At 40.0% G+C, this 12,221-nt stretch overlaps 2 pseudogenes; both read right to left on the minus strand.

Annotated features, from left to right (window-relative positions):
- Nucleotides 1-7,875, minus strand: LOC138141805 (prenylated Rab acceptor protein 1-like; annotated as a pseudogene).
- Nucleotides 7,876-9,473: 1,598 nt separating this feature from the next.
- On the minus strand, nucleotides 9,474-11,534 carry LOC138141806 (thimet oligopeptidase pseudogene; annotated as a pseudogene).
- Nucleotides 11,535-12,221: the final 687 nt, after the last annotated feature.

Genomic DNA, 12,221 nt, shown 5'->3' on the forward strand with positions numbered 1-12,221 from the left:
GGGAGCCCCCAGGCAAAGCTGGCAAAGTTGGGCACAGGAGAGGGGCCAGCAGGCTCTGGATGGGGGCCCTTCACAAAGGCTCCTTCTGCAGCCCCTCCCCATTGGCAGCTGCCTCCTGCTGGTAGAAGGCTGCATAGGATGCAATGACTGGTGGCTCCCAAGATCCAGAAGGCAGCTGAGCCAGCTCTAGCCAGCAAGAAGAAGGGGAAAGAGATGGCCCCTGCCAAGGCATACTGATGTGCTGGGCTCACCTCTCGGCCTGATGGAGACAGGGACAAGGGACACAGGGATGGACCGTCTTTCCGGATCTCACAAGATCTGCTCACCCAGCCCACCTGCCTACATTGTTCACCCCCACCAGAATCACAGAATGGGAGAGGTGGGATGTCAGTGGCCACTTAATCTAGTCCATACACAAAGGAATTACTACCATAACAGTCTTCTCCTGTGCATGCCAAGCTTCCATGGAAGACCTCCCAAGAGGCAGAAGCCCCTTCCCCTACAGTGCTGCTCACCTCCCTCATGGTCTGCCATCCCTGAGGTCCCTAGGGAACCCCTTTTTCCAAACTTTTCCTTGTATTTTTTTAAATTTTTTATTCTCTGCCCCCTCCCCCATGTGTTTCAAGGCCCAATTCCATGAACTCCTCACCAGCTCCCTTCCCCCAAGGGGATCTCTTTCCTTCTAGGAGTTTCATCAAGGTCCATAAGCAATAATCCCTCCTTCCAGCAAGCCTTCCCAGATAGGCCAGGGAACTCTCTGTCCTTCAAGGCCCAGGTCACAGGGCACCTCCTTCCAGGAAGCCCCCACAGGTTCCCTCCAAGATCAGATCTCTCAATGAGGGGGATGGGCTCCACAGTCTCCCAGTCCCTTCCACCTCTAAACCTATGCTCAGATAAAAGATGTAGCCTTCCCCCGGGGGAGCTCCTGCTCTGAGGAGGAAGACTGAACAAAAGAACCCCAGAGCCAAAGAAAGCACTGGGCCACATGACCCCTAATTTTATAGAAGGCTTGCCCCAGGTCACAGTTCATAAGTGTCTGAAGCAAGATTTGAACTTGGGTCTTCCTGACTCCACTTCCAGCACTCCTAATTATCATGAGCCTGGGCACAGACAATTAAACAGAGGCCTTAGTTTTCCTCTCCATGAAAAGGGGGCAGTATTGGCCCTTTATGTGCTTCGGGATTCCAGAGGAAAGGGGCAGCCTGTAATAAGCTCCTGACCCAGATGGTCCCTAAGGACTCTTTTGGGCCTGCTGTGATTCCCTGGGTGGGAGGAAAGTGGCCTCTAGCACCACCTAGCCATCTTGGTGTGGCCACTGAACACCTGGGACAGTGGATGGGAGAACAGGGTCTTAGAGATTTAGGAAAGGGAGGATAGCCTTCCTGGCCATAAGGCCCAACTGCCTATTTGATCCACAAAGGCCCTGGGTGGCTGGTCCCACAGGGTGTTAAGAGGCAGAGATGGGGTTTGAAACCTGGCGCCTTCTGCCTAGGGGATGCAGGGGCAGCCTCACCGAAAAGGACCAGCTTGGACTTCAGCGTGTGCAGGTAGAGGATGTAACAGGCTCCAAAGGAGACGGCCAAGGCCACCAAGAGCATGGGAGACGTGACCCTGTGGGGGCAGGGGACAGAGACTCAGAGATTGCCTGGGGACTGTGCCAGAGAAGAGAATGCCTTCCTGGCAGATGGTCAGGGCCACAAGCTGGGACCCTGACTGGAGGGCTGAGCTTACAGAGTGGGTGCCAAGGTTTTGAGGCCACCAGAAGTGCCGCTGGTCCAGAAAGGGCCCCCAGGACTAGATGGTGGTCCAGCCCTGCTCCAGCCACTCCTGGCCGGCTAAGCCCCAATGGCAGCAGCTTCCTGGGGGTAGACGAGGAAAGTGGCTTGGTAGGGGATAGGGGATAAGGTCCCAGAGTGCAGCAGGAGGTGGGGGACCAGGCCACCTGAGTCCCCGGGGTGGATCTTGATGGGACTAAGGAAAAAGGATGCCTAAGAGGGTGGAGCTGAGGGATCAGGATGCCTGAGCCCCCCTGCCTGTAGGCTATTTTTATTCTAGAGATTTTTACAGTGGTTGCATTTTTGCAACCATAGACATGTGAGTGAATGTTCTCTCTTGACATTTGCCTCATCCTAATGTAATTAAGCAGAGGGCTGGATCCTGAAGCCCAGAGGGTCTTTGTAACTGAACCAAAGAAATAATCATATTTCATAATTCCTTGATTTTGAATTTTTAAAAAAGCAGATTTATAGCTCTTTCAGTCTAATGATATTCTTTGTAATGAAAATGAAACCTTGAATATGAACATGAGAGATATCTGTTTCTAGAAATGTGCAACTTCTCTTTATAGGAAGTTAATTTTCTGACAGGTTTTCGTTAGATCATGGGAAGTAAAATGATATTAAGGAAAGGATCAATGGTTTAGAAATTGAGAAATCTGAGTTCCAATCTTGGCTTTGTGACTGTGTGATCTCAGGGAAATAATTTTGCTTTTTTAGGTCTCCATGCTGTTTTGTTTTAATCTGATATGTAATGTAATATAATGTAAATTTAAAATGAAAATTAAGGGATTGGCCCAGATGAGCCCCAAGGTCTCTCCTAACTCTAACATTTCTTGATTTTGTGGTCATCATACATCTATTAAGAGTACATTATGTAAATATAACTTGCACTAGACTCTTGGATAAACTGGGAATGCTGTAATTTTGATTTTATATTTTGTCTTTGCCATGGGTATGGAGACACAGACTAGAACAGGGACAAAAGAGTCAGCATCAAATTAGCCTCCACATTTTCTGGAAATTCTGCTTTATGAGCAAATTTCTTCTTAACCCATCTATACTCTTTCCATTTGAATCTGTGAATAATGTATAAAGAATGTATATAATGTATATATAAATATATATAAATGTAAATAATGTATAAAGAATGATAGATTATGATAGCCATTTTAGTGATGTGGAAACTGAAGTCAGAGGTTAAACAACTTGTTAGACTATATGCTTAGTGAGAAGATTGTGTAATTTTCATACCACCCCTTTGTCAATATTAGGAACTTATTGGGTCTTGGATTTCCATGGCTGCATGAGTATTATGATGTATATTTTATAGTTGATGACACTAAGGCCCAGAGAGGTCAAGTGACTTGTTCCAGTTACACAGCTACTAAATGTCTGACAGGTTTAGAACCAGATTACCTGGAAAGTCTATTAATCTAATACTCATTGATATGATATTGAAAAGAGATTATTTTATTTTATTTTTGAGCAGATTTTTATTTTGCCTTCTCCTCACTCTGAGGACAGGAGAAGAGTGGTTAGCTATCTTTTGACACCCTACTTCTGAAAGTCAGTCTAGCTTCTGTCCAAGGCTATGGAAGATTTAGATTTAAATCTCAGACCTGGGCTGACTCTCTCTTCTTTCTATGATCCTTTTTCATTAATGTTATTTGATAAACTTCAACACTTAATCGTCAGTAAACATTTATTAAGTGCCATTCCAAGCAATGTACCAAGTACTGGGGGTCCAAATACGAAAAAGGAAAGATGGTCCCTGCCCTCAGGGAGTTTATAATCTAAAGGTGGAAGACAAAACACAAAGGGAAGCTGAAAAGTAAGGTATGGGAGGGGAGGAGAAGGAGGAAAAGAAGATACTGATGAGAAAACATTTTGGAGAATTCAGTCACAGAAGACTCACAGCTAGGTTAGAAATGAGTTGATATTAGAGCTGAGATCTCTCCTTAAATGAAGTTTGGAGTTCATGGCCCCATCCTCCAATCACAGAGGCAGAGGGTAATGATGAGGTGGAGTCCCAAATCTGAGGAGATTTTACAGGATGTTGAGGTTATCCCAATAATGAGTTGTGATTAGAGAAGTCATTTAGGAAAGGCTAAGTGCAGTGCAATCAGGTTAAGAAACAAGGCCACTCAAACCTTTTTTAGGTCACTGATGTATTAATAATCTTCTAAGACATTTCTCCAGAGAAGCAAAACCATTTAAAATAGGATGAATTACAATAAAAAGTGATAATCTTCAGTGTGTATTTTGGGGGGTACAATTGCTTGGGAAATGTCAATGAAACACTAGTTAATTTAAAAACTGAACAACATCAGCCTGAAGGCTACTGAACTATTTAGACTGGGCTTCCTCAGTGGGGGGAATGTGGTCTATTTAAACTAGGAATAGAGTGGATTTCATCAGATAAACTGTCAAATGGTTCATAGAACATGCCTTGCAGTATAAGCTTCCACTGTTCATACTATTTTATCAGACACTAGGAGAGTAGATTTTCCAGTAAAACAGGAAATTGCCCAAAGGGCATGCTTTTGAACATTTATCCAAGATGTGCTTTAAATGCTGTTTCAGCTGTCAGTTTTAGCTATCGGCAGGAATGGCTGGGCCTTTGTTGTAGATGAACAGTTCTCTCTAATCATGAAAATCAACAAATTCTGTAGTGTCATAATGGTGGCAAAAATGAGAGAATTTTTACCAGAGAAGAACATGTGAACTGATTTGGAATTACCATCCAATCCTGTGTTAACTACATATTTATACACCCACGTATGTATGTATCTATACATACATCCACACAGAAAGCAGTGTAAAGTTTTAAATGGAATTTTATATACATATACATATACATATACACATATATATATATATAATCACTGAATTGATATGTATTTTGGGTTTCTGATGTCTCTTAATGTTATTTTTCCTTATATTATTATCATTTTCTGTGCAAATTATATTCTTGATTTTATTTCATTCCACATCAGTTCCCAAAGGTCTTCCCAAATCTTCTCTGAATTCTTTGTATTTGTTGTTCCTTAAAACACAATGATGTTCCTAGAAAATTGACAGTTGTAGGAAATGGTTTGTGATGTTTTACCACATTGATTATTTCAAAAGTGGTCTTTTTTTTTTTTCTCTTTGGAGGGCAATTGGTGTTAAGTGACTTACCCAAGATCACACAGCTAGTTTTTGTGTTAAGTGTCTGAGGCCGGATTTGAACTCAGGTCCTCCTGACTCCAGGGCCGAGGCTCTATTCACTGTGCCACCTAGCCGCCCATAAAAAGTGGTCTTTCAAAATATTGCATCAACATAGAATAAATTTTACTTCTTGAAAAAATAGAGTAGTTGAATTATAGAATTAGAATCTCAGACTATCAGAACTTGACAAGGCCTAGATCACATCTAGTCTAACTCCCTCATTTTATAAATGAGAACTTTGGAATGTTTCCATGACTGAAATTCTCCAACTTTTAATTAATAAAAATTAGTAAAATTTTGTACGACCACATTTCAGTAGAAAATAGTTTAAATGCAGATACTAAATATAGATACATTGTATCAGTGCGTGGCCATCCTTGCTGCAAACCACAAATGAAAAAGTACAGCCCTCCCCATGTTGTTGTTTATGAAGCTAAACCAGTCTCAGGAAATGACTGAGTAGATCTCATGTGGCTAAATATTTTCTTCTCATTTGAGAATAGAAAAGCCATTAAAGGTTTTTTGCCTCAGGTCATCTTTGGGGGACATCTGTTCATTTCCTTAGTACAGCAGATGAAAATGAAGCTGCTTCCTCAACTCTTGTCTGAAGAGACAACTTTTAAATTACATTAGGGTCTGAATGTCCAAACTTATCACTGTCATAGAAGTGAAGCTTGGGACTAGAATCTATAGATGATAAGATCTCAGAATGTTGGGGTTGGAAGGGAATTTAGAAATCACCCGGTATAATCTTCTCATTTTACAGATGAGGAAACTGAGGCCAAAAGTGTGCCCAAGGCATGCATAGAAAAATAATTGCACGAATCATACTGAAAATACAAATTAAAAAAAAATACTATAGAGGACATTGTCTTCAGTGTTTTTTCCTTTCAAAAAGGAAATCAAACACAGTCCTGGCTCTCAAAGAGCTTACAAACTCCTACACAGAGCCAAGACATATAAACAAATAATTCTAATATCAATTAGAGTAGTACCAGGGAATGGGAGAGATTAAAAAAAAAGTATTTTGAAAGATTCAAGAAAAGGGAGATCCTTTCTTGCTGTTAGGGGTTGGGAAGAGGATCAGGAAGGATTAATGACACCTGAACTGGGGATGGAAGAGAAAGAAGGATTTCAACAGAAATGGCCATGGGGACTTGATTCCAGGTTATGTGGGTGTAGCCCTAGAAAAGGTAAAGAGGCAGGAGAGTATAAAATGAGGGAATCACAATAATAATGGGGAGCATTTTCTTCATATTGGAGTTAGAGTCCATTGGGTAGGACTTGTCCTACCCATGGAAAGTCACTGGGAGATCAAAGAGCCCAATTTGTTGGACTCATGTTTTTTTTGTTGGAAACATGTTCTCTTCACATGCCATCATGATGAATATATTGTAAAGTACCCTCATTGATCTAAACAGTATCTGGAGGCAAGAAAATTACACTGTGAAGTAGCTAAAAATTTTTATTGGAGATATCAAAAAAGAATTTTGTCTTAGCTGAGATGACAGACTGGTAAATCAATTTATTTTATTTTATTTGATCTTACAGAGAACATGTGCTCTATTAAATTAATCTAAACATCTAAAGGCAGAAAATTAATCCAATAATAACAAATTCATTAATAGTTTTTAAATTGCGTTTCTATTTCTAAAGCTAACAGTTGAAGAGGAATTTTCTGCTGTGGTTTTAACCATTAATAAAATAAAATTTGAATTGACTTAACCTTAGTTTATCAGTAAACTAGAATTGGTACTTTCCTGTTAACACTTCTAATGAAGGGAGAGTGCGTTAATTAAACAAATAACTAATATGCCTTTAGGATAGAAGTGTAAAAAGAAACTCATTCTTCAATTCACCAATTTTTCTTCCCAACTATGGATTAGGGTTTCCTAGCATCAGGGCTTTTGAGTACTTTTAAGAGAAAAGAACGATCATGTTGTTTTTTGCATCTATTTTTCTATCAGACCACTGTATCTTCTAGCTATCTTTCTTAAACTTTATCAAAAGCTATAGAACTTTGAGATAAAATGGAAATGTATTTAGACTTATCACCAGTAATATTATAATGTCATTTTCTCTACAGTTTGGCCTATTTTAGTATTGGAGAATTTTTTTTTTTCCTTTCCAGGAACAGCTGGGTATTGCTGTGCATAAACAAGTTAATTAGAATTGATTTGGCTCTAACCAGGCCTCTCTGGACTTCAGCATTTCAAGTAGAAGAGCAGACTTGTACAACTACTTATCCCAGACACTGCTTTGTCACTGATTCTTGGCCTTTGAAACCTAATGATTATGCTACGAAAGTTTGTGAGAAATAAAAATGCCTTATATTTCATTGGAGCAATTTACATTTCAGAATACTCTAGAATCATTATCCCATTTTAAAAAATAATATTTTTCCAATTACATGTAAAAATAATTTTTAACATTCATTTAAAAAAATTTGAGCTCAAAATCTTTCTCTCCCTCTCTCCTGTCCACTCTCCCTGATAACCAATTTAATAGTTTATACATATGCAATCACACCAAAGTTATTTCCATATTGGTCATATTGTGAAAGAAAACAGGATCCCCCCCCTCAAAAAAATCCCAAACCTCACACAAAAAATAGAGAAAGTGAAAAATAGTATGCTTCAATATGTACTCAGATTCCATCCATTCTTTCTCTGGAGGTGGAAAGCAGTTTTCGTCATGAGTCCTTTAGATTTTCTTGGAGTATTGCATTTCTGAGAATAGATGAAGATCAAGCACAGTTGATCTTCATACAATATTTCTGTTACTGTGTACAATGTTCACCTGGTTCTGTTCACTTTACTTGGCATCAGTTCCTATAAATCTTCCCAGGTTTTTCTGAGAGCATCCTGCTTACCATTTCTTGTAGCATCCTAGTATTACAATCATTTACCACCACTTGTTTAACTATTCCCCAATTGATGGGCATCCCCTCAATTTTTAATTATTTGCCACCACAAAAGACCTGCTAAACATTCTTGTACAAATAGGTCCTTTTCTTTAAAAAATAAAAAAATCTCTTTGAGATGCAGACCTAGCAGTGGTATTTCAGAGGAAAGGGTATGCACTGTTTTATAGCCCTTTGAGTAGAGTGGTAAGAGACATTATTAAACAAATACGGGATTGAGGCAATTACAAATGATAACTTTGATTACATGAAACTGAAAGCTTTTGCACAAATTAATGAGTCTGGGATAAAAAGGGTCATGGTTGGATGATTTAAAATGTATTCATTAAATTTCTTTAATAGAGGTTTGGTATCCATATATACATGTAACATACATATATATAATTAACATATATATAGCAAATAATATGTGTGTATATAATATGCGTGTATATAGTCTACCCAAAAGACATTTCCTTCTAAAAGAAAGTATCTATAATCCCTTAAAAAAAGACTTGTAAACTATTAATAATCATAGGAAAGAATGCTCAAAAATCCCTAACATATTTATATATATGTATGTATGTATATGTATATATATATATGTCAATTAAAACTATCCCAAGCTTTTCCCTTACACTTTACAAATTGACTAAGATAGGAACAGTAAATGATGGAAGTGTTTTCTATCATAACATGACCAACATAAGTAGACCAGTACATTTTTTTGGTGGATCTCTGAATGAGTGCAACAATTTTGGAAAGTAATTTACAATTATGATAATAAAATGACTAAAATGTCTATACCTCTTAACTCAGTGATTCATTCCCTTACTAAGTCTATACCCCAAGAAAGACATTGATAAGAAGGCTATATATACTAAAATATTTATAGCAGCACTTTCCCCCTTTTTTATCTTTTATTTAAAAATTTAAAAAGTATTTAATTTTTATTTTTTCCAATTATATGCAAAACATATTTTAACATTATTTTTCTAAATTTTCTTCTTCCCTCTCTCCCATCCTTCCTCCCTGAGATGGCAAACAATTTGACATAGGTCATACATGTGCAGTCCTGCAAAACATATTTTTGTGAAAGAAAACACAGACACACAACCAAGACAAATAAAGAAAGTTAAAAAAAAGGATGCTTTGCTTTGCATTCATACTCCATCAGCTTTTTTTCTGGAGATGGATAGTATTTTTCATCGTGAGTCCTTTGGGATTATCTTGGATCATTTTATTGCTGAGAATAGCTAAGTCATTCACAGTGGATCATTGTGCAATATTGCTGTTACTGTGTACAATGTTCTCTTGGCTCTGCACACTTCACTCTGTATTGGTTCATGAAAGTTTAGGTTTTTCTGAGAGCATCCTGCTATCATTTCTTTTTTTTTTTGGAAGGGAAAAGGTAGGGCAATTGGAGAGGCTGGATTTGAACTCAGGTCCTCCTGAATCCAGGGCCTGTGACCTATTCACTGCACCACTTAGCCTCCCCCTGCTATCATTTCTTATATATACAGCATAAATAGAAGAATGGAGATGCATGCAAGAGATCCTGTGCCTCTGGGACTGGCCCATCATTAGGCAGAAGGCACTGAGCTGCTGTCCGACACCTTCAGGGTTTTGCTCAGGAAGAAGGCGTCTTGATTTCGCTCCTGGCTGAGGAACTGCTGTAGCATGCTGATCCCATCCACAGAGCCATGGGACTTTAGGATGAAGATCCTGTAGTTCATGCCAACCTTACAGGTGAGGACCCCTCCCATTTTGAAGTGTGTGTCGAACATGTCCATGGAGTACACCTCACTCCAAAGGTAGCCATAGCACTGAGCGTCATAGCCTCTTGCCATGTGACCAAAAGTGGCTGGCATGTTAGTACCTGGAGTGGCTGGAATCCCTAAGATCTCCTGGCACAGCTGGGCGTACACCTACCTCATCTGGGTCTTCTGCTTTTGTCTGTGTATGCAGGGCCTGGTCCACCTTGGTGAGGACAATTTCACACAGGCTGAAGTGACCTGTATTTGACTGATGGGACTTGAGTTTCTCTAGAAGCTCCTGGGGGAAGGGCTCTCTTTCCTTATAGTGCTGGGACACTCTTCAGAGGCTCCTTTTCCCATACCCATTTTCCAGTATCTGTGACAGTGATTCCGCAGTCCCATTCCACATGGGTCCCACTGAACATGGCAAATTCTGCCTGAGAACAAAGTTGGTGTATCACATGCCCAAACCTGTGGAAGGATGTCTCCATCTCACTGTATTGCAGCAGGGAGGGGGCATCTGGTGTAGGTTTGGTGAAGTTGGCCACTATGGCTGCAGTGGAGATCTGCCAGCTGCCATCCTTGAGGAGGCAACCAAGTTGTAGACCAAAGCAGCCTGCATGACCATACTTCCCTTCCCAGGGGTACAAGTCCAGGCAGAATTTTCCTATCACTGAGTCAACATCCCTCGTGGAATACAATTTCACATCCTCCTGCCTCACCTTGACATTCTCTTCTAGTTCAAAGGTCAGTCCCAGGCACTCTTGGTATATGTCCAGAAGGCCCTTGATGACTACTTGTATAGAAAAGTGCTCCTTCAGCAGGTTTTGGTTGACATTATAGTGAGTCTCCTCCACCTGGTTCATGTAATAGTGCATGTTGCAGGCATTGATCTGGTTGCTGAAATCTAGAGTCCATTTCTCACATTCTTTTTCTTTTTTTTCAAACTCCAAAATGATTGTCACTCTTCTTCCCCAAGAAACTTCAGTTTCTGGGTCAGTTCATCTAGGAATGTGGTGGCATCTTGATTTGTTTTGGCCATATTCATCTCTAGGATGTAGTTTGCATGAGAGTTAAATTCTATCAGGCTGGACTTCTGAGCCAGGAGATCAACCAGCTCCTGGAAAACCTCACAGTTTTCCTCCTTGCATCTACAGTTGAAAGCCTCTTCAACCTTCCTCTGGGTCTCAGGAGCATAGCACTTCTTTAGGAGACAAAAGTATGAGAGTACTTGAGAGTGACTTTCAACTTATCATCCTTGGTCTTTTCCAAGGGGTTTAGAAAGTCCTCAGGAAGGTCACCCAGCTCTTCTTGGGTGAATGGCAAGAAGGTAGCATTCTCATTCAGATTCTTATTGAAGTCTATACAAAGGAGACTTAGCTTCTTTTTAATGTTAAAAAATTTTTTTTCTTGAGTTTCTTCTGGGAGGTATAGTCCATTCCATTTCCACATCTTAACTAACCAATCCAGGTATCTCTTGGCTTCTGGCCTCGGTGAGTTGGCTGAAACTTTCTCCTGCAGCAAGGCAATCCTCTGGTACTCATCCTGTCTCATGCTTATCTGGACATCAAACTCAGAGACATTTTTGTCAGCCTTAGTACTGATTGTTTGAATATCTTTGGAGGGGCAGACATGCTGTGGAAAATCCAGACTGTTTCTCTGAACTGTGTATTCTACTTCCACATAAACCAATGCCTTGAGAGTACTCTCATAGGATACTTCTTCAAACTCCTGCAATCCCACTTGATCATACACACACTTAATTTTTTCAATGAGTTCATTGGTAAGATTTTCAGCCTGTCCTGCCGTCAAGTCCTGCCTTAAATAGTTTCTCACAGAGCATGGAGACACATTATCCAGGACATCTCCTGGGCAGAGGGGCACCATGGTGGTAGCTGCAGTCCAGGCCGCAGTGGTACCTGACTTGCAGGTCGCTCCCTGTGATGGCTGCTACTCTCAGGGCTCCTCCTCTGAAGACTCTCAAAAGCATTTTTCTTCTGACTACTGCCTCTTCCAACACACCCTCCCTTCTATCTACATGCCCCTCCTTCTCTTATCCTTTTTTGCCTCCTAGTTTCCTATAGGGTAAGATAGATTTCTATACCCAATTGCATGTGTATTTTATTACTTCTTTGAGCCAATTCTAATGAAAGTAAGGCTCACACACTCCCCTCCACATCCCTATCTTCCCCTCTACTGTAAAAGCTCTTTCATGCCTCTTTTATGTGAGCTAATTTGCTCTATTCCCCCTCTCTCTTTCCCCTTCTCCCAGTGCATGCTTTTTTCTCACCTTTAAATTTTATTTTATTTTTTAGATAATCATGCCTTCATATTTAACTTCCAACTGTGCCCTCAGTCACTTTATATTCCTTCTAACTGCCCTAATAATGAGAAAGTTCTTAGGTGTTACAAATATCATTTTTCCATTTAGGAACATAAATGGTTTAATCTTATTGAATTCCTTAAGATTTCTCTTTCTTGTTTACCTTTTTATGCTCCTCTTGAACCTTATATTTGAAAGTCATATTTTCTCTTCAGCTCTCCTCTTTTTATCAGGAATACTTGAAAGCCCTT

This window comes from Petaurus breviceps, unplaced genomic scaffold, assembly GCF_028583685.1.
Source record: "Petaurus breviceps papuanus isolate PSGF00001 unplaced genomic scaffold, PetGlider_PUasm1.0 90491, whole genome shotgun sequence".
Lineage (NCBI taxonomy): Eukaryota > Metazoa > Chordata > Mammalia > Diprotodontia > Petauridae > Petaurus > Petaurus breviceps.